The following is a 23,799-nucleotide window of genomic DNA, read 5'->3' as shown; positions in this document are numbered from 1 at the left end:
CCCTTTGGTTTTGAGCACCGCGGACCGCGGTGGGTAGGTAAGCTGGGCCCTATGACCTTTTTCTATAAATAGGATTTGAGGCCCTACATTCAAACTTTTCGACCCCTTTACTCTCAAAACATAAAAGTTATTGTTCCTCTTGTTAATCTGCACAAAATTAACTGCTCAAGTTCATTACTCGGCATTTTATCTCATCTCTAGTAACATTAACTTCTTCTTAGTTGTTTAATTTATTTATTTTCTTTGAATTTTTATTTTCCTTAGTTCTTCTTCTTTCCCTGTCCATATTTCTTTCAAGTTTGTAGCTTAGGTTAGTTAATTTTTTTTGTTTTAAATTAGGATTAGGTAGTTAAAACACTGAACCAACACTTAGGGACTCATCAATAGGTGTAAAATTGGACTAAAATTGATCAAAACATGAACCATAGGTTGGTATTGCTGTTGGGCGTTCAATGCGGACCGTAGTGGATTTTGTGTGGTCTGCAGTGCCCCTGTGCGGTCCGCAATGGTATTTTGTGCTGACCGCAATGACAAAGTCCTGCAAGCTGAACATTTGAGGATCGTGGCCACATTGGATTTTGTGTAGCTAGCGGTGCCTCAATGCGGACCGCAATGGCATTTTCTACGGTCCACGATGCATAGATTCAGAGAGTGAGTAGTCTGAACCCCACTTCTGTGCAAACCACAATGGATTTGTGCAGTTCGCAATGGGCTCTTTACGGTCGTACTGCATTTTGTGTGGTCCGCACTCTCTAATTTTCATATTGTCTGTAACATTTTTTCTGCAACTGCGAACTTCATTGTTTTTCTGGATACTAACAAAGTTTGAATTAATGTTGTTTGCAGACATTGGTGAGATCAAGAGGAAAAGGTGGTAAACAAGCAAGAAGAGGAGAGTCCTCCCGGGGTGGGAAGCAAGCAATGATAAAATTAACCCTACAAGCCCGACAAAACATTAAAAATACAAGGAAAATCATTAAAGCTGCAGATAGAGCAATTGATCGGTCGGGGAGTGAGTATGAGCCCTCCTGGGAGGCATCTTCAGACTCCGTGCCAGAGTATATTCCTGACTGGCCGAAGAGGAACCGATTGAGAGATACACATCCAACATCCCCCACTGCCCAAACCTCAGTTCATATATCTTCTGAGTCATCTAAGGGCTCAGCTGAAGGCAGTGGGGATGAGTACTCCACCTCTCCTACAGCTTCATTATCCGGAGAGGGTGCAGTAGCAGAAGAAGAGGAAGAAGCAGAAGGGGGTGAGCCTCAAGTTGGTGGGGTAGAGCGGACTAGGAACCCGGAGGCATGGGAGGACCGGTTCGTCAGTGAGATTTCCTACCACAAATTCAGAGAGCGGTGGCCAGAAAAGAGGTTAATACTTGAGAGAAAAATTATCACCCGGGATCTTTTGCCTCACAATCCCAATATGCTGAGGCAATTCAGAGAAAGAGCTGGATGGGACTACTTCATAGGGTAGGTGGATGACGCCAATGAGCACTTGGTGAAAGAATTCTACACCAACGTGGCCCACATCAAAAAGGGTACCACGGTCACCGAAGTGCAGAATCTGAAAGTGAAGTTTGATGGCAAGACCATCAATGACTATTTGGGCTTCACGTAGGAGGATGAGTCCCTATACTTGGACAAAATGAAGTTGGGTGAAGAAGCTCATCTGTGGTTGGCGGAGTACTTGGCAATCCCAGGTACCACCCCCGAGTGTTTGACTGCAGGGGTGAAGATATTAAGGAGGACATTGAACTTCGAGGCGAAGGGGTGGGAGACATTTATGTGAAGCAGGCTAGATCCTACCACCCATGACAGCTCACTCCCAATTTGTCGGGCGATCTTAGTAGCATCCATCATGGCGGGGTACCCGATCAATGTCAGGAATGTGATGTCCTGAGTTATTACACGGGTAGTGAATGAGGGTGACAGGTCTTACCCATTCCCCAACTTCCTAACCATGTACCTGAAGGACCAAAATGTGGAGAAGCGCAGATTTGACGTGAAAGTAAAAGGCAAAGGCACCTTTTTCGTGGTATAGCCTACAGGGTGATGACAACCCTAAGGGTAAGCACTTCAAAGGAAAATCCACTACTTCAACTGGCCAGTCTGAAGAGCCAGTAGTGGTAGTGACTAGTCCACAGCCCCCATCCACTTCAACAGACATGGCCCCGGGCCCATCTACTTCAGCAGATCCAGAGATACCCTCCACCACTGCATATCCATTAACTGCCCATCGTTTGAGCTATACCCTCACCAGCATCAACAACTGGATGCAGATAACTACTTCTAATCTGTCTGTATTATCTACTACTGTGGCAGCTCAGTCAGCACCTCCTCCTCCACAGGTCCCACAGTCCATTGAGGACACTCTCAAGGATCTTCTGGACAACCAAAAGAAGATCCTTGAGAACCAGAAATTGCTCACGGATGCTGTTGATTCACACGGAAAGGCTCTTAAGGAGCTTGCTAGGGAGGCAAAGAAGTTGAGGAAGACTCGGGCTTCCAAAGAGTCAGTGAAGGAGTTACGGGCCGAGGTTGAGAGAATGAAAGCGAATCATCTGCCGTTGGATTTGCTACTCCATGACCCATCCCCAGCAGCCCATCCCTAGCTAGAGCAATCCGAGAGGCCTCCTAAGAGGAAGAGGGTGATCCCTCAGTCTGATGATGTAGTCATTTAGTTGGCAGACCCACCGAAGACTTCCTCTAGTCAGCCTCAGGATGCAGCCCAGGTCCCAACAGTAAAGCCACAGATCACAGGGAGCCAGTCTCAGGTTCTCGAGTATAGAGAGGACCCAGGGGCCCAAAGAGGGGACCCCACATAGGGAGTTCCTTTTTCCTCTTTCCTCTATTTTTGTGCTTATTTTGCTTAGTTGGCATTGAGGACAATGACAGCTTTTATTTGAGGGGGTAGGCCCTATTTGGATTTGTATGAATGTATTTATATGACAGATTTTATGATTTTTTTCTTTCCTTTTTATCTTTGGTATGTATATAATTTCAGCATTTCATTACATTTTTCGTACTTTTTACCTTGGGTCTGTATATAAAAGTTACGTTTCATTGTATATATTCATCTCCCCTATTGTATATTCAATTAAATCCCCTCTTGTACATATTAATTCTACTTTCCACATTTTTCCTTTTCTTAGATTCTTATTTTATACTCGTAGCTTCTTGTTTTGAGTTTTGCAATAAGCCTTTGGTTTTCTTACTGCCACGGTTCTTTTCAAAGGTGAAATTTGTGTGAACTGGGTGGATCTTCCCGATGATGGATGGCATGACAACCTTCTTAAGGGTTTGAGTCTATTTTTCTTTTCTTTTTGCTTTTTAGTGGTTAGAGGTAAGGGGCCTCAAGCAAAGCTTCACTTGGGCCTAACACATTTGCCTTTGATCCTATGGTCAAAAAACAATTGTTGTGTATAGGATGGTCAAAGTTGTGACCTTGAGACTCTTGTGTTGGCCGATAATCATCAAGTGGTTTTTCGGGACCATTGTGTGCTCAAATCTTATCTAAGGTTGTTGTGGGCCCCCGACTCTGTGTCTTTAGCGATCTCATAGCTTGTGTGATGAGAAATTACATTGCAAGCCCAAGTCCCGAGCCATTGGTCTAGAACTTGCCCTGAATGTTTGTCTAGGCAAAATCTTAAGTGTAATTTGACTTGAGACATGATTATAGGCTCTCCTTGATCCAAATGATATCTTGAACACTTCCATATCCTACCAATGATAAAATCCCTAGTCAACCCTTTTGAGCCTTAGACCTTTTTCCTTCAAGAACCAGGATACAAGCTTTTACCCGTTCTAAAGACACCCTCACGTGGCACCCGATCTTTCCTTAGCACATGTAAAAAGTATAAGTTTGGGGGGAGAGACGAGGATTCCAACAGAGTAGTAAAAAGATACAAAAGGAAGAAAAGGAAAGGCAATGAAAAATAAAAATAAAAAGCAAAAAGACAAAAAGAATGATCAATGTAGAAATGAATAAAGGGATTCAATAAAAGCAAAGAATGAAAGGTGTGGAAAGTTGAGAAAGGAGAAAAGATTTTAAATTAACAAAAAAGAGTGACAGTGTGTCTCTCTAACCCCTCGGAAAGAAGTGAAATGACTTAAAAAAGTGAATGTGTGCCTAATGAAGCAAAAGAAGTGCTAACGGGAAGATGGAACCTACTTAGACCAAATATTTCCTACCCTGAACCAAAGGCCTTCACTGTGTATCCACAAAAACCCTATATGATCTTGAGTTGGATGAAACTTTCATTAGTGGTGACTTATATAAGGGGCGAGCATATGGTACTTAGAGCTGGACTTGTGACTTTTCCTTTAGAGAGATGAGTGTATTTCCATTAACCTCGTTCTAAGTGCCACTATCCTAAAGGTGAGGTTTTCTTAGGGAGAGTTGAGGATGTGTGAGTTTGGGTTCCACAACGACCAAAGTAATAGAAAGAGTTTTTTTGATGTGTTGAGTCAACTCTTGATGCTCTTGTGTCGCACTATGTCCATGGTGTTTAAAAGAGTGAATGTTGTTAATGATTTATTTGAATTGAGGGCAATTGTTAGTCCCAATTAATGCTAGATGAGGTCACTTTAGGTCGGCTAAATTTTCTTGGATTGACTCTTAAAGGGTGGGTCTTATTTTTATTTTTTTTGCTTGAGGACAAGCAAAAGCTTAAGTTTGGGGGAGTTGATAACTAGGGATTATGATGCATTTTACACTCCTTCTTGCTTAAATTTTGATTAGAAATGTGTACAAAATAGTCCCAAAGGCTCACAAACTATACTTGATTGCAGGTTTGATCAACAAGGTGACAAGGTGTCAAAAACCACCTCAAAAAGGAGTGAAACTTGCACAAGTACCAAAACCAAGACCAAGCTCAGTCAAACAGGGCCAATGCAGCCACACACCATTTTGTGTGGTACGCAAAGATGAAGATCAGAGAGTATGCCTCTCAGTTAGCCAGGTAATGCGGCCACAAAGGACTTTGTGCGGTCCGCATTGATTCTATTGCGGCCGCACTCGATTTCGTGCGGTCCGCCGAGCCAAAGTTCAGAGAGGTGACATTTTTATAAACCTGGTCAATGCGGTCCGCGGTCCATTCTGTGCGGACCGCAGTAGAAGCCATCGCGGCCGTGGTGCATTTTGTGCGGTCCGCGGTGGCCAACTTCAGAGAGAAGAATAGTCGAGCCAAGAGCCTTAGTGCGGCCGCATACCATTTTGTGTGGTCCGCACTAGACCCGCAGGGGTATTTATGTCCAGAATTTTCAGCGTAGTATAAATAGTTTATTTTCCCATTTTTAGGTCATTAGATTGATTTTGGGATAGAGCTGCGCTCGTGACTTCTTCTCTTTTACCATTTGAGTAATTTTAGCTTAGTTTCAACATTGAATCTTCAAGTTTTATTTAGTAATTAATTATTATGGGCTTTTCTTCATCTATTTCTTTGTTTTCTTCTATAATTATGAGTAGCTAAACTCTATGGGTGTTTGATATTTGGACTAATTTAGGGTTTTAATGTTGAATTAGTGGTTGCAAACACTAGTTTATGCCTAGTAGACTTTGGCTCTTCTTGAGAAAGAGAGCCTAAGTCCATGAAATTAGTCCAACAAGGAATTGAGGCATATTCAAGAGATTGATATCCCCAATTAAAGGGTTAAACCTAAAGATAGTAATACCCGACTTAAACCTCAATTGCTTGTACAAATTTGCAAACCCAATTGGTCTTGAGAAAGTCAATTCGGGAAAAATCACTCGAACTACCGAGAGGTATAGAATGAGTAGAATCGTGCAATAGTTATACCATACTCCTCAAATGTGACAATCTAGCCTTAGACTCAAGAATCCGTCAATTAACCACCTAGGAGAACGTCACTACCCTAGTGCCTTTTGTCTATTTGATCAACTCTCAATAGTTTAATCTTAGTTGTACTTAGCTTAATTTAGCATCGTAGTAATATAAAATAGAAGTAAAACCAAAACAAACATTGTTTAGAAGTGCAATTAGGAACAATTACACAACTCCCATTTAGATAGAAACTTAACTCCAATATCTATCTCCCTGTGGAAATCGATCCCGACCTTCTCGGGTAAAAGCTGCTTCGACCTCTCTTGCTACTTCATAGTAGTACAGGGTTGGCCTCGATCAGTATGAAACCCTAAAATTTCATATTGTTTTGATAAATGAGGTGACGCACATGCAAGGTGACGGGCGTGTGGGCGTGCACCTATAGGGATTGTGACTTGGTCTGTCCCTTGGCGACTGTAGAGTTGCATATTTTGATAAACTTTATATGATATCCATGTGTTTTAGAAATGAATCTATTAACTTGGGCGGAATGCCATGTTTGGGGCCTTGTGACGAACTGTTGGGACCCTTAGGGGTATTTTACTACTTTCCTCACACTGTTTTGATTTGAAAGCATATCCTCAGTCATGATTTTACCTGTTTATTATTGATTCAGTTTCACTACCACTATTGAAAAATTGGTCTACGGTAACGGTTGAAAAACCGTTCCCACAGACTTCCAAACCGTTGCCATAGGGATATTGGAACTGTTTAAAAACCGTCACATCAGCCGACGTACCCATAGGCCTACTGGAATGGTTCTTGCAACGGTTTGCATCGCCGTGACAATAGTTACGTCTATTGCAACGGTTTTCCCTCTCTCTGTTGGAACGAATTTTTTTTTCAATTGGAACGGTTTAAAACCATTACTGTATTGTTTATACAACGGTTTTTAACCGTTACCATATTATTAAAAGCAACACTTATGTAAGCTATTGCAACAGTTATGTTGGATATAGCCACGGTTTCTTTAGGCTATCGTAATGGTTATATTTGTATTTGGAATAACTTATGGGACCTATTGCAACGGTTTACATTGTCTACTGGAACGCCATTTGTGTCCTATTGCAACGGTTCTGGTAGGCTATTGTATCAGTTCAATTAAAACCAAAATATAGCACCTGTTATAAATAAATATTTATACATATAATAAATTATAATAACACTAAAATTTGAATACATCATAAAATGAAACTATTAATAATACAAAATTATCCATCAAGCAAATAATATCCATAAAGCAAAAGTTCTACCCCATGAGTGCATAAGTTTAGTACATTTCAAGAGAGTAATAAGTTTCAAAAATGTTGTTAACAAAAGATTCCTAGAACATTCATCTATAACAATACAAAATTCATTTCAAGTAAGGTCTAGTTCTTCATCGTCTTCATCATTCATTTCTTGATCTACTCCACCTACAAAAGAGGATAAGTAAAGTCATTACCAAAATGAACCTTGCGCAGATAAATAAATAACTAAATACAAAAGAAATGAACCATATATATATCAATTTAAAGACTAAAAAGTAGAGTCTCAAAATCTATGTTCATATAAACCAATTTGTGAGGGGAAACCTGCATCATCAACCACAACCCATAAAAGAAATGCAGTCAGATGTAAATTCTTCAACTCATTCCCTCCCGGAGAGCACCATCCCACATCTAAACAATCCCACACATACAACTTCAGAGCATGTATTCATGTTATGCACACATGTAACAAACTAGGGAAATCAAAACAAGTCTGCCTAGTTAGTATGCGCAACTAAAGAAAAGAGCATCACAAATGGTTAGTCAGTTAGTGTAGTAAAGAACAATGGCATTTAATGGAACAAGGATCAGATCCCAATCTATCATTGATCCTCAAGGGAAAAAGATATAAAAGAAAAACAAATATGGAACAGAGACTGCAGCAGCAAGAAGAGAGAGGAGTTTCTGTCGATATAAATATCCTTTAATGTGTGAAAGCGTATCACCCTTGCTACTACTCAGCACATAAAGTCAGCCGAATGTGTTTACAGCGGTCCTAAGAGGCAGCTAACTTCAGAATATTTGTTGAGACATTTAGCTTATATTGACTATAATTGCTATGAACAGGCAAAGATTCAATAATTCTTATGATTTCAGTACTATAAATCTATCCTATTAGCAGAAATCTTAAGGGATTCAATGGATTAAACTTCAAGTTTAACTAGAGACTACATGTACTTAACTGATCCACACAGCCAAATTAAGTTTAAGTATTAAAGAGTACCTTTAGTCCCTAGATGCCATATCGTAAACCAAAGGGATATCTCCTAGTATGTGCCAGGTAAAATGTTTTTGAGAGAACACAAAACTAAAAGCACCAAAATAAGGGAAGTAGCACGCAGACAAAGATTTTAAAGAGTTGCTTATATCAACTCAGCAGTGATTGATGTTATATGCAAAATAGCTTTAAATGTAGTTGACATTCCTCTAGAGAAATATTTTAGTTACACAATAGCCCAGTGCCAACTATACAATATTAACTTCGAAGTGCAGACAAACACAACAACAACAACTATGCCTTGATCGCAAGCAAGTTGAGGCCGGCTATATGAATCAATTATTATGTTTCTCCATTCCTTGCAAATATGACACTCAACATATATATATATATATATATATATATATATATATATATATATATATATATATATATATATATATATATATATATATATATATATATATATATATACACACACACACACTAAGCTCTTACATACTACTACATTTTTTTCATAAGTTAAAATCGAACACAATATTAAAATGATCAATGGAACAACAACAATAGCATGAGAGGTAGCACATCTCATCAGGAAGATCAAAGACCTAGGAGTTCATGGGAACTTTGTCTTTTAGCATTGCTACAGTGTTACAACCCATATCCACACACGTTAGTTCATGCCATATATTAGTTAACACAAATTCAAGAAGGAATTACCTTTGATATGATAAGAAGTTAATCCTATTGGTCTTAAGTGATACAAGGGTGTATAAGGGTGATTAACAAGTATTAGAAGTTAAACGAATCAAGGATGTGGTAACTCGTATTTTCAGGTAAACCTAGAGGTTATTAATACACTCAAGGTCATGTATTAAGGTGTTTGAATCATATAATATCCGTATCATAAGTCTTGAAGTCAAACGAGTTATGAAACAAAAGTCGACAAAAGTTGTCGCAACTTAGGTTCATAATTTTACTTAAACATTAGGTCAAATGATTCTAATCTTTTCTCCTAATTTACAAGGAATTACGGGGTGATCTACCAACCATATTAAATATCTATGAGTCTAGTTTCCAACGCATTAAACCGTTCATCGATACGATCTCGGAGTAGAGAGATATTCGCATTTTCGCGAGACTGCGCCAAGCACCTCTCTATGGGGCCCACTAAGGCGGTTTAAGATATTTGGACCTATATAGGATGCCTCCAACCCGTTTTAAGTCATTTATTCTCACTATTTTAAGACCTTAGAACCCTAGGAACATCCTCTCAAGGTTCTCTCAAGATTCAAGACCCAAAAAAGGGCAAACAACACAAATCAAGTGTCAGGAATTCCGTGGCGCTAGTAAGTCTCTTGTTCTTCTTGTTGTTGCTCATTTTTGTGTCGTTCCAGCTCGTGTGGGAGGTTGTTTTAAAGGGCTTATGTTCTGTAAATACTCCCTCATGTTCTTAATATCAATCCTAGGTGATTTCAAGCCTTCTAAAGTGATTCTAGTGTCGAAAAACACTAATTGATCGCTAGTTTCGCTTTTTTGTTGTTGTGGCAGCATTGGAGGGATATTTCATGAAAATTTAAGGTTAAATTGGAGTTTTTATTTCTGTATAAAGGTAAGGAACCTCTTACTCTATATGTATTTAAGATTATCCAAGTTGCGGCTAATCCATTGAAGCTAGAACTTGTGAAATATATATCGAAAGGCTTGGTAGTAATGTTATTGTTTTGTGGACTGTTTTGCGTTGCTGTTGGGATGCGTATTTTACTACTATTTTGTGGAGTTTTGGAGGAGAAAGGGTGTGGAGAAAAACTATATATATGTAGGGTTGTGGGATGATAGTTATTCGTAACATTTCTGGGTCGTTTGACACGACTACGGTGGTCGTCGTATGTATGATGTAATAAGGTTGTGCGTGGACTGTTTTGGGAGGCTCAATATGTTTATTATTGATGTTGTTTGGGCTGTTTGGTTATTGTTTGGAATGGTGTGAAGTCATATATATAGGGGAGGTGCTGTCCGCTTCATCGTAAAATAGGTTGTGGTCGATACATAATAGTTATGGCGCTTAAATGATAACGGTAGTATCGTTTCTCTTATTGTAGACTAAGGAGTTTTGACAATTGCATAGCTTGAGATTGGGGAAGTATATACAAGGTATGTGAGGCTATCTCTTTTCTTCTTTTGCATGACTCTGATTGTACATAATGTAATGAACGAGCTTCCAAGATACTCTACTCTTAGAAGCTTGCAGTACTTACATTGTTTTCCCTCTTATGGAACGATTGATGTTAATGTTGCTTCTCTTATTCTTATGTTATCAATGTTGTTGGTACTTCCTGATTCTTATAAGGTTCATAGTGAAGAGTTAGTCCTAATAACGTGTACAGAGGATACCGACCTTACGTCACTCCGAAAGGTTTAGAATGTGATTCCATGAGTCGAGCATGCATTATATATATGTATCTATTTTACTCTGCCGAGCCATGCTATAGTTGGCCGGGTACGGCACCTATTGTGCAACCACTGATCAGTTGAGTTTTACCGAGCTCCACGTGGTCGGGTACGATTCTACCGAGCCTTATGATTGCCGGATATGTTTTTTACCGAGCCTATTATGGCTGGGTACGATATGATGATGATGATGCCCACAGAGGCGAATGTTTTAAAGGTTTATGTATTTATACATATGTATCATGCATTTCATGTCAGTAGCCCTCAGAGGTACTAAGATGTTACGGGTTGTATATTCTCTATCCTTGCTTACATTACTGATCGTATTTATGGTTCCCTGCCTTACATACTCAGTACTTTATTCGTACTGACGTCCTTTTATTTGTGGACGTTGCATGTCGTGTTGCAGGTCCTGATAGACAGGCAGGTGCAGCTCCCCCACCACAGTAGGCTGTCCAGTTCAGCGGTGATTGACGAGATCCCTTCTCCGGACTTGCCTTGGTCTTGGTATGCATTTTGTTATAGACATTATGGGTATGTCGGGGCCATGTTCCGGCTATGTTGCAGCACTTATGTTCCTTTAGAGGCTCATAGACAGGTGTCGACTCATGTATAGTTTGGTATGCCTTGTCGGCTAGTTTTTGGTGTATAGTCTTTCATGGTAGCGTGGTAGCTCATACCTTATATATAGTTTCTTGATTGTATGGTCATCCCATATTATATATGTTCATGCCATCAGTTTTTATTGTTGGTTGTCCATGATCCAGGTCTACCATTTATATTGATCTCATCAACCCTAAAATATAATTAAAAAAATGTTAGATAAAATGTACGTTGGTGCTCGGCAAGTATGGTCGGGTGCTAGTCATGGCCCTCCAGTTTGGGTCGTGACAAACTTGGTATCAGAGCAAGTCTGTCGTAGGGATTGTCTATGAGTCGTGTCTAGTAGAGTCTTGATTATGGATGTGTAGCGCGCCACATTTATAATCAGGAGGCTACATGACATCTAGGGTTGTTACCTTCTTCCTGAATCTAGATCGTGCGTAGAGTTGAGTCGTAAGTGTTCGTCTCTAATATTCACCTTGTTTTCTTTCAGTGATGCCTTCGACTAGGAAGCAAACGATTAGTAGACGGCTTGATACAGCAGCGGGAGAGGGTACCAGTCAGGTGCCCCAAGCCAGAGCAGGACAAAGTGAGGCTCAGAGTGAGATGCCCTCTCATACCTCATCTACTCCATCTCCTCCAGAGGATATTAGAAGGCACCCAGCGCCTCCAGTTCCTCCGTCTGGCACTACAGACCAGGATATGCGGAGTGTTTTGTAGTTGTTGACTAGCTTGGTAGCTGCTCAGGCTCAGAGGCAGAATACAGGTGCTGCTGATAAACCAGTTAGTACAAGAGTTCGTGATTTTATTAATTTAGACCCTCCAGTGTTTACCGGATCAGACCCCAAGGAGGACCCACAGACTTTTATTGACCAGGTTCATCGTACACTGCGGGTTATGCATGTTAGTGATATAGAGGTAGTAGAGTTGGCTTCTTATCAGCTACGGGATTTAGCGGTTCTCTGGTATGATAGTTGGGAGAGATCCAAGGGTCCGAACGCTCCTCCAGCTGTGAGGAAGGAATTTTCTGAGGCCTTTCTTCGTCACTACTTTCCAGTTAAGATATGACGAGCTAGAGCTGATAAGTTCTTGAACCTTAGACAAGGTAATATGAGTGTGCGAGACTACAATATGCAGTTTGATTCTTTGGCAAGGTATGCTCCCCATATGGTGGCCGAGATGAGTGATAGGGTGCATATGTTCGTGAATGGGTTGGGACCACATCTGATAAATGAGTGTACGACAGCCTCCTTGGTGGAGGGCATGGATATTTCCCGTATTCAAGCTTATGCCCAGACCCTAGAGGATCGTAAGCGCTAGCAGAGGGCAGTTAGGGAGCAGGATAGGGGCCAACATAAGAGGGCGAGATTTGTAGGGTATTCTGATGACTTCAGAGGCAGCGTCAGGCCACAGTTTTTGAGGAGTTCGGTGCCACCTGTAGCTAGTGCTCCTCCACAGTTTCAGAGGCCTCGATATGATCGATCCTATTCTGGTCCAGGTCAGAGTTCGCGGGCATCTAGCTCGCAACATCACAGGGATACTAGTCAAATGAGACCCCCAACACCACATTGGATCAGTGCGGCAAGTCCCACTTTGGACTGTGCCGTCGAGGTTCTGATGCATGCTATTCATGCGGACAGCCTGGCCATATGATGCGGGATTATCCTAAAAGAGGAGGTGATGGTATGGCTCAGCCGACTGGATCTGTGTCTGGTTCTTCCTCATCAGTTCGACCTCTAGCATGAGGTTTTCAGCAGTCGACAGGTCGTGGTAGGGGTAGAGGTGCAGTACTGAGTTCGAGTGGTGCTCAAAATCGAACCTATGCTCTAGTAGGTCGACAGGATCTCGAGTCATCTCCAGATGTTGTTACAGGTATATTGTCTGTGTTTTCTTATGATGTATATGCGCTGATTGATCCGGGATCTACATTATCATATGTTACACCCTTTGTGGCTAATAAGTTTGGCATTGAACCTGAATTGATAAGTAAACCCCTTGCGGTATATAATCCGATAGGAGATTCTGTGATTGCTAGAAGGGTATATAGATGTTGCACTGTGATGATTTGTAGTCGTCAAACCTCGGCAAATTTATTTGAGTTAGAAATGGTTGATTTTGATGTAATAATGGGAATGGACTAGTTGGCCTCATGCTATGCAAATGTTGATTGTCGTACGAAGATGGTTAGGTTCCAATTTCTGGGTGAACCCGTCATTGAATGGAAAGGGAACATTGCTACACTGAAAGGTAGGTTTATTTCCTATCTTAAGGAAAGGAAAATGATCTCAAAAGGTTACATTTATCATCTCGTTCACGTTAGGGATGCGGAGGCGAAGCCGCCTACTCTACAATCAATCCTCGTGGTCAACAAATTTCCAAATGTTTTCCCAGATGAACTTCCAGGCCTTCCTCCTGAAAGGGAGATTGAGTTTAGCATTGATGTGTTGCCTGACACTCAACCGATCTCTATCCCTCCATACAGAATGGCCCCGGCAAAGTTGCAAGAGTTGAAGGTGCAGTTGAAGGACTTGCTGGATAAGGGCTTCATTAGGCCTAGCACTTCACCTTGGGGTGCGCCAGTCCTATTCGTGCGGAAGAAATATGGGTCGTTACGGATGTGTATCGACTATTGACAGTTGAATAAGTTTAATATAAAGAACAAGTATCCACTTCCAAGAATTGATGACCTGTTTGACCAACTCCATGGTGCCAAGTATTTCTCCAAGATTGATTTACGTTCAGGGTATCATCAGGTGAGGGTTAAGGAGAAGGATATTCCAAAGACGGCCTTCCGGACAAGATATGGGCACTTTGAGTTCTTGGTGATGTCGTTCGGGCTAACAAATACCCCAACAGCTTTTATGGATCTCATGAATACTATATACAGGACCTATCTTGATGTGTTCGTGACTGTATTCATTGATGACATTCTAGTGTATTCTCGTTCGGAGGCGGAACATGGGGGCCACTTGCGGATAGTATTACAGACGCTTCAGGATCGTAAGTTATATGCCAGGCTCTCCAAATGTGAATTCTGGCTGAACTCAGTAGCATTCCTTGGCCATGTGATATCTGATGAGGGTATTAGTGTCGACACTCAGAAGATTGATGCAGTAAAGAATTAGCCGAGACCTACAACACCATCAGAAGTCCACAGCTTCCTGGGGCTAGCAGGATATTATAGGCGGTTTGTAGAAGGGTTTTCCTCTATATCATCACCATTGACTAAGTTAACACAGAAAGCTACCAAATTCCAGTGGTCTGACACTTGTGAACGTAGTTTTCAGGAGCTGAAAAATCGATTGACATCCGCACCAGTGCTCACTCTCCCCGAAGGAATAGAAGGTTATGTGGTATATTGTGATGCCTTAGGTATAGGTTTGGAGTGCGTATTGATGCAGCGTGGGAAGGTGATTGCTTATGCATCAAGACAATTGAAGAAGCATGAAAAGAATTATCCAACCCATGATTTGGAATTGGCTGCAGTAATATATGCTTTGAAGATATGGCGACACTACTTATACGGCGTCCACGTTGACATCTACACAGGTCACAAGAGTTTACAATACATCTTCAAGCAGAAAGAGTTGAATTTGAGGCAGCGTAGGTGGCTTGAATTACTGAAAGACTACGACGTCGAGATATTGTATCATCCCGGTAAAGCCAATATTGTGGCAGATGCTCTCAGCCGTAAATCAATGGGAAGCTTAGTACATATTGAGGCAGGTAGATGGGGGTTGACTAAAGAGCTTCATCAGCTAGCCAATATGAGAATCAGATTGTTAGACTCTGATGACGGAGGTGTTACTGTACAGAATACATCAGAATCATCTTTGGTAGCCGAGGTAAAAGCACGGCAATATGAAGATCCTATCTTAGTATGATTAAGAGAAAGCATTCAACAGTGTAAAAGTACGGCTTTTGAGATCGAAAAAGATGGGGCACTGAGATACCAGAGCCGATTGTGTGTGCCTAATATGGTAGGGTTGCGAGAGAAGATTATGAATGAGATTCATCAATCCCTATATTCCATCCATCCCGGCTCGACAAAGATGTATCATGATGTCAAGGAGCAGTATTGGTGGGATAATATGAAGAAGTCTATTGCAGAATTTGTAGCCCAGTGTCCCAATTGTCAACAAGTAAAGATAGAACATCAGAAACCCGGTGGATTGCTTCAGAATATAGAGATTCCGACCTGGAAGTGGGAGGTGATTAATATGGACTTCATTATTGGATTACCTCGCTCTTATCATAAGTTTGACTCCATCTGGGTGATAATTGATCGACTTACAAAATGTGCCCATTTTCTGCCAGTAAAGACAACTTACACGGCTGAAGATTATGCGAAGTTGTATATAAAGGAGATTGTTAGGCTTCATGGTGTGCCCGTATCTATTATATCAGACCGAGGAGCTCAATTTACGGTTAACTTTTGGAGGTCTTTCCAAAAGGGTTTAGGCACACAAGTAAATCTCAGCACTGCATTTCATCTGCAGACTGACGGACAGGCTGAACGTACCATTCAGACACTGGAAGATATGCTACGAGCATGTGTTCTAGATTTTAAGGGGAATTGGGATGACCATCTTCCACTCATAGAATTCACCTACAATAATAGCTACCATTCCAGTATTAAAATGGCCCCATACGAGGCACTATACGGGAGGAGATATAGATCACCAGTTGGATGGTTCGAAGTCGGTGAAACAGAATTATATGGGCCAGATTTGATTCACCAAGCTATTGAGAAGGTGAAAGTGATACAGGAGCGATTGAGGACGGCACAAAGCAGGCAAAAATCTTATTCCGATATCCGACGTCGTGATCTGGAGTTTGAGGTTGGTGATTGGGTTTTCCTGAAGATCTCACCAATGAAGGGTATTATGCATTTTGGGAAGAAAGGTAAGCTGAGTCCAAGGTATATCGGGCCGTATAAAATTCTTCGACGGATTGGACAGGTTGCTTATGAGTTAGAATTGCCATCCGAATTGGAATTTGTCCACCCGGTATTCCATGTATCTATGTTGAGGAAATGTATTGGAGACCCTTCTCGAGTCGTCCCTATCAAAGATGTACAGGTTACAGAGGACCTATCATATGAAGAAGTGCCAGTGGCTATATTAAATCGACAAGTCCGCAAGCTGAGAACAAAAGATGTAGCTTCCATCAAAGTATTGTGGAAGAACAAGAATATGGAAGAAATAACATGGGAAGCATAAGAGGAGATGAAGTCTAAATACCCGTACCTATTCCAGAATGAAGATAACAAGGATGCTGGTGGAACACATGATACATTGGAAGGTTAAATGGCTATATGAGGTAAGCAATAACTTGAGAATACTCTTCCTTAATACAAAATGGTGATATGCAGATAATGTACATGTCCATAATGCTTTGCATACTCTTGTAAGGCCATACGTTGAGTTAACCGCTTGCAAGTTTGTCCTCTATTTATGGGAGAAACTTGACCGGAATCCACGATGATTTAAACTCCCCATGAACCCTTACATTCGAGGACGAATGTTCCTAAGGGGGGAAGGGTGTTACAACCCATATCCACACGCGTTAGTTCATGCCATATATTAGTTAACATAAATTCAAGAAGGAATTACCTTTGATATGATAAGAAGTTAATCCTATTGGTCTTAAGTGATACAAGGGTGTATAAGGGTGATTAACAAGTATTAGAAGTTAAACGAATCAAGGATGTGGTAACTCATATTTTCAGGTAAACCTAGAGGTTCTTAATACACTCAAGGTCATGTATTAAGGTGTTTGAATCATATAATATCCGTATCATAAGTCTTGAAGTCAAACGAGTTATGAAACAAAAGTCGACAAACGTTGTCGCAACTTAGGTTCATAATTTTACTTAAACATTAGGTCAAATGTTTCTAATCTTTTGTCCTAATTTACAAGGAATTACGGGGTCATATACCAACCAAATTAAATATCTATGAATCTAGTTTCCAACGCATTAAACCGTTCATCGATACGATCTCGGAGTAGAGAGATATTCGCGTTTTCGCGAGACTGCGCCAAGCACCTCTCTATGGGGCCCACTAAGGCGGTTTAAGATATTTGGACCTATATAGGATGCCTCCAACCCGTTTTAAGTCATTTCGTCTCACTATTTTCAGACCTTAGAACCCTAGGAACATCCTCTCAAGGTTCTCTCAAGATTCAAGACCCAAAAAAGGGCAAACAACACAAATCAAGTGTCGGGAATTCCGTGGCGCTAGTAAGTCTCTTGTTCTTCTTGTTGTTGCTCATTTTTGTGTCGTTCCAACTCGTGTGGGAGGTTGTTTTTAAAGGGTTTATGTTCTGTAAATACTCCCTCATGTTCTTAATATCAATCCTAGGTGATTTCAAGCCTTCTAAAGTGATTCTAGTGCCGAAAAACACTAATTGATCGCTAGTTTCACTTTTTTGTTGTTGTGGCAGCATTGGAGGGATATTTCATGGAAATTTAAGGTCAAATTGGATTTGTTCTTTCTATATAAAGGTAAGTAACCTCTTACTCTATATGTATTTAAGATTATCCAAGTTGCGGCTAAGCCATTGAAGCTAGAACTTGTGAAATATATATCGAAAGGCTTGGTAGTAATGTTATTGTTTTGTGGACTGTTTTGCGTTGCTGTTGGGCTGCGTATTTTACTACTGTTTTGTGGATTTTTGGAGGAGGAAGGGTGTGTAGAAACACTATATATATGTAGGGTTGTGGGATGATAGTTATTCGTAACATTTCTGGGTCGTTTGACACGACTGCGGTGGTCGTCGTATGTATGATGTAATAAGGTTGTGCGTGGACTATTTTGGGAGGCTCAATATGTTTATTATTGATGTTGTTTGGGCTGTTTGGTGATTGTTTGGAATGGTGTGAAGTCATATATATAGGGGAGGTGTTGTCCGTTTCATCGTAAAATAGGTTGTGGTCGATACATAATAGTTATGACGCTTAAATGATAACGATAGTATCGTTTCTCTTATTGTAGACTAAGGAGTTTTGACAATTGCATAGCTTGAGATTGGGGCAGTATATACAAGGTATGTGAGGCTATCCCTTTTCTTCTTTTGCACGACTCCGATTGTATATAATGTAATGAATGAGCTTCCAAGATACTCTACTCTTAGAAGCTAGCAGTACTTACATTGTTTTCCCTCTTATGGAACGATTGATGTTAATGTTGCTTCTCTTATTCTTATGTTATCAATGTTGTTGGTACTTTCTGATTCTTATAAGGTTCATAGTGAAGAGCTAGTCCTAATAACGTGTACAGAGGATACCGACCTTACGTCACTCCGAAAGGTTTAGAATGTGATTCCATGAGTCGAGCATGCATTATATATATATATGTATCTATTTTACTCTACCGAGCCACGCTATAGTTGGCCGTGTACAACACCTATTGTGCAACCACTTATCAGTTAGGTTTTACTGAGCTCTACGTGGCCGGGTATGATTCTACCGAGCCTTATGATGGTCGGGTACATTTTTTTACCGAGCCTATTATGGCCGGGTACGATATGATGATGATGATGCCCACAGAGGCGAATGTTTTAAAGGTTTATGTATTTATACATATGTATCATGCATTTCATGTCAGTAGCCCTCAGAGGTACTAAGATGTTACAGGTTGTATATTCTCTATCCTTGCTTACATTACTGATCGTATTTATGGTTCCCTGCCTTACATACTCAGTACTTTATTCGTACTGACGTCCTTTTATTTGTGGACGCTGCATGTCGTGCTGCAGGTCCTGATAGACAGGCAGGTGCAGCTCCCCCACCACAGTAGGCTGTCCAGTTCAGCGGTGATTGGCGAGATCCCTTCTCCGGACTTGCCTTGGTCTTGGTATGCATTTTTGTTATAGACATTATGGGTATGTCGGGGCCCTGTTCCGGCTATGTTGCAGCACTTATGTTCCTTTAGAGGCTCATAGACAGGTGTCGACTCATGTATAGTTTGGTATGCCTTGTCGGCTAGTTTTTGTTGTATAGTCTTTCATGGTAGCGTGGTAGCTCATACCTTATATATAGTTTCTTGATTGTATGGTCATCCCATATTATATATGTTCATGCCATCAGTTTTTATTGTTGGTTGTCCATGATCCAGGTCTACCATTTATATTGATCTCATCAACCCTAAAATATAATTAAAAAAAGTTAGATAAAATGTACGTTGGTGCTCGGCAAGTATGGTCGGGTGCTAGTCATGGCCCTCCAGTTTGGGTCGTGACATACAGAGAAGTCAATTCCATAACTTTGTCTTAAGCATCAACCTGTCTATCTATTCCAATTTAAATTCTCAAAGTTCTACTATCATAGAACTGCCAGTATTACTCGGGTATTCTTACTATACATACGAGACCACTTGGCACTTAAGAAATCATATACTCCTACTAAATAGAAAAAGGATATTACCATATCCACTCTGCCTTGAACCAAAGAAAAATCCCAAGCAAGGAAGGAGGAGAACAAGAAATAGAAGAAGATGTATAACATTTGGTACGTACTGACCTTGAGTGTTACTACCAGCAAATAGAACAATTATCGGCATTCACATTTTCTTTCCAAAATAACATGCAATCATTAGGGCATGCATGTATTTTTTCATAATGAAGACCCAAATCCGTTATCATGTTTCTAGCCTTGTTGAAAGACTCTGGTACCTGAGCAAAGGGAAATGCCTCTTTTATCAACTCTAACAAATCGGAGAAAGCCACATTACTCAACCCATGCAAGGATTTAAGCAAGTACAATCAAATAGTGAAACTCAGTTTACTGAAATTTTCACACCCTGTATATATAACTCTTGTTTTCCTTCCTCCAGCAATTTGAAAAACTTCTTTGCATCTTCAGATAGTCTTTCCCCAACTCCTTCCTCATCCCCTGCCTGACCCTCAATATTTCTAAATGTATCATGAAGTAGTCCATCAATATCGTCACACATGGTAGAACATTCATCACCATTGCTTGGATGAGGTGTATTTCTCGAGGAAAATCCTTCCCCGTAAAAAACCCATTTGGTATAACCATCAACAAATCCATGAACAACCAAATGATCCTCCACCACATTTCTATAACCAATAGCGATTCATGAACTTTTTGCAAGGGCATAATATTTCATTTCCTTGGGCGGCTCGTTTAAATGCCTTATCAAGAAAATCATTCACTCCATGGATATACTCATCCGTCCATCTCAGGAGATTCATCCAACTTTTATCACCATTATCCATAAATATCTTATACGATAAAAGTAAATCAACAAAATTAGCCAAATAAACCAAAAGCATATTAATTTGACATTGACCACTGCTTTTAAGGGTGAAACTCATAAAGTCACAATTTAAGACCTTTAAAAGTTAACTTCTTAAAAATCAACTCTAACAATATGAATAGGAAAGATGTGATTAAGTTATTATACTTTTCAAAGAATGTGTAGAGTCATGTTTAAACAATAAAAACCATTACGTTCCTTCTAATTAATGGCAACGGTTTTATAGCCAAAGTGTGCTAGTATCAGCCATGTAATATTGCAACGGTTAGAACCATCCCAATAAACGTCCATTCCAAGTAAACATTTAAGAAGAGAACTGTTGCAAAGTTTCTTTGTCCATTTGTTGATCAATCTATCACTCGATATAAGTCGTTGTTATTCTTACTACAAGTTAAGTAAAAACAGCTGCCACTTTGGAAATAAGCCTAGTTAATTGATTATATTTTGTAATCTGATTACACACAAATTAAATCTCGCTCCATATATCTGCTAGTGCGTTAATACTGATTTATTTCCAACATTATAAAATTAAGGGACCAGTACACGTACAAAATTAGTAAATTTGTTAAATTAACATCACTTGAAGCTACCAAAAAAATGAGTCTTGTTACATTAGCCGTTGACAAATTACAAGAAATACAAATATTTGACATATTCAAGTCAAAGCATACAAGGAAATCACAATTGAAGCATCGTCCGTTCAACTCCATAGCCAAATTTGCAATTCTAACCACTCGTTATACTAAAAGTACATCTAATCCGCAAGTCAAATCAAGTCAAAATCTTATTTTCAATCAGTTAATAAAGTGGGAAAGGAGAACAAACCAGATTGCTATTACAGCGATCGAGATCCAGCCTTAAGAAAAACCAAGAATTTGCGGGCAAAAAAAAGCTTCAAGTATCAATCTCAGTATGAAAAATTCCCTGCAATAAAATTAAGACGAAAATTGTTAGAATATAGTAGTATAAAAAGTTAAAGCAATGTAATATAGAAATTAGTGGATGAAAACTAAAGCTTCATGCTTAGATAAATGTCTCTAGAACCCAAGTTTTTATTAGCTCATATGAGGCAAATTCAACAGAATGCTTTTGTATTCTGGCAGCAAACAAAAGCCTAGGAAATTGTCAAAGGCTTGAGCAGGTATATTGTCATCGAATTCCCTCATCATATCCCACGGTCCATCTCCAACCCCAACTACAACAATAGACAAGGCGTATTTACTTGCTCTCACAATTGCTTCAATTGTTCTCTTCTCTTAAGGGTTTAATCTGTTACGCGCATTTCTTGTAAGATTTCCATTTCCAACCTGTCCATCCGTGATTATCAATAAAACATGGTACTGGCCACCACTCCGCTCTACAATACTGATTGCCATTTCAATAATAGGAGCGAACAATGTTGGTCCTAAAAGGCGTAACTGAGGAACTAATTGTCTATATCAACTCAGTACTTGCTCGAATCCATTACAGAATTTCCCATCAGGATAGAAACTAAAACCCAAGTTTTCTGGGCTTTCCATTATCAGCAGCAAACAAAAGCCTAGGAAAATGAACACCCAAAAGACTACATCGGACACATAAAACACGTTTGAATTAAGAACCTTTTTGCCAAGACTACAACATGAATTAAACAAAGAACCCAAAGACTAAAGCATGAATTAAGAACCTTTTTGCCAAGAACTAAAAAACACAGTAAAAATTACCAAAAGAAGAGAGAAAATTACCAGGCATATGGTGATTTTGGGCTTCTCTGATTCGAGCACAAATATGATTTAGAATTTGGAGATTTTGGTAAGGCTAGCAATGGTCCTTGAAGAAGTGGGTATCTGAGTTCATTGGATTTGTAACCTGCGAAGCTTCAGAGAAGTGCCGGAAAGACCAACGGAAAATGGTGAAGGGCGACCACGTTATCGGCTTTGGGAACTCTAGGGCTTGATGATTATTGTGGTCCAATGAAGAGGTAATTGCATAGATATAGAGAGAGTGAAAGTGACAAAGTAAATCTGAAAGATTTGGAAGAAATTTGGCCAAGAGAGAATTTAGGAGATGGATTCTCGAATCCAAGGCAAGAAGAAAAGAGAGAGGGGATCAGAGTTTGGTTGTATCGACGACTATATGACTATAATGGAGGTGGGTTAATGTTTATTGTATTTACTTTATTAAAATTAATTAAAATATAAAAAATGACAGGTCAGGTTGGCGGGCTCACTAAAATTTTGGGAAAAAACGAGGGGGAATGAATACCTGTTCCCATAGAATTTTTTTCACTAGCCGGTGTCATATATATGTCTATTGGGACGGTTTAAACATCTGTTGCGAAACAAACCTCTATGGCAACGGTTTTGCCACAATTGCAACGGTTTGATGGCTAAAGTGTGCTGATACCACCCAAATTCTATTGTAACGGTTGCAACCGTTACTATATCTGGTCTATGGCAACGGTTCACAAACCGTTGCAAAAATAACTGTTCCCATAGGCCCATTTTTTGGTAGTGTACTCTACTTTCAAATATAAGAAAAACTATTTGGGTTGAGTTCCCTGATTTTCACTGAAATACCCGAGTGGCTGTGAAGTTAATGACTAAGAGAGAGCTCGAGGTTCTGATGGTGAGGATTATATATTTCTATATGAGATATCTATTGAGCGGGAGTGCTGAGTGTGAGTACTAATTGACGAGAGTTGAGTCACGAGTAACTGAGAGTCTTGCCCGAGAGGCTATACTTATGAGTGATACTTTGCCCAAGGGGCTTGTTTATGAGATTTTTCCTGTTTTCACTCTTCCTTTATACTAAGCCTCTATTGAAAAATATTGAATAAATGTTTTAAAGGATTTTAATTGAAACTGGAGTTTTACGAGATATACAGTCATTGAACGGCAGATTTTGACTATGTTATTTCTGTTGAGATTCTTGATAAAGTATGCATATGATTTTAAATGCTCGTCATTGCACTCAGACTTTATTTACTTTGGTTAGTTATTGAGTTGGCATACCCACGTTACTCCCTACACCTTGTGTGCAGATCCAGGTGCCAGAGCATCAGGGTGAGAGCTTTCGATAGCTTCTGAGTATTTCCGGAGATAGCAAGGTAGTTGCACGGCATTCGCAGCCCTGCCTTTCTCCTTCCTATTCTAGTATTTTATATTTCAGACTTATTTTGTATTAAGTAGACAGTGTTGATTTGTACTTAGTGGCTCATGACTAGTGGCACCAGATTTGGGTTGTGTTGATGTATTTACGTACTTGTTTCCGCGTATTTTTATATAGATTACAAATGAGATATTTGAGACTTATCTGATTAGAAAAATGAATTTATAAAAGAACTCGATGTTGTAAATGTTGAATCGGCTTGCCTAGTACTGTGATAGG

General features: G+C 39.9%; 1 long non-coding RNA gene across 1 annotated transcript; it reads right to left on the bottom strand.

The window, feature by feature from the left end:
• Positions 1-7,075: 7,075 nt before the first annotated feature.
• On the bottom strand, positions 7,076-22,537 carry LOC107823931 (uncharacterized). The gene is made up of 3 exons (XR_012696924.1): positions 22,155-22,537; positions 21,256-21,354; positions 7,076-7,260 (listed from the first exon to the last, which is right to left on the bottom strand). It is a non-coding gene; the product is annotated as an uncharacterized LOC107823931 (long non-coding RNA).
• Between the last annotated feature and the right edge of the window lie 1,262 nt (positions 22,538-23,799).

Source organism: Nicotiana tabacum, chromosome 11 (assembly GCF_000715075.1).
Source record: "Nicotiana tabacum cultivar K326 chromosome 11, ASM71507v2, whole genome shotgun sequence".
NCBI classification, from domain to species: domain Eukaryota; kingdom Viridiplantae; phylum Streptophyta; class Magnoliopsida; order Solanales; family Solanaceae; genus Nicotiana; species Nicotiana tabacum.
This window is presented reverse-complemented; position numbering and strand designations above follow the sequence as displayed.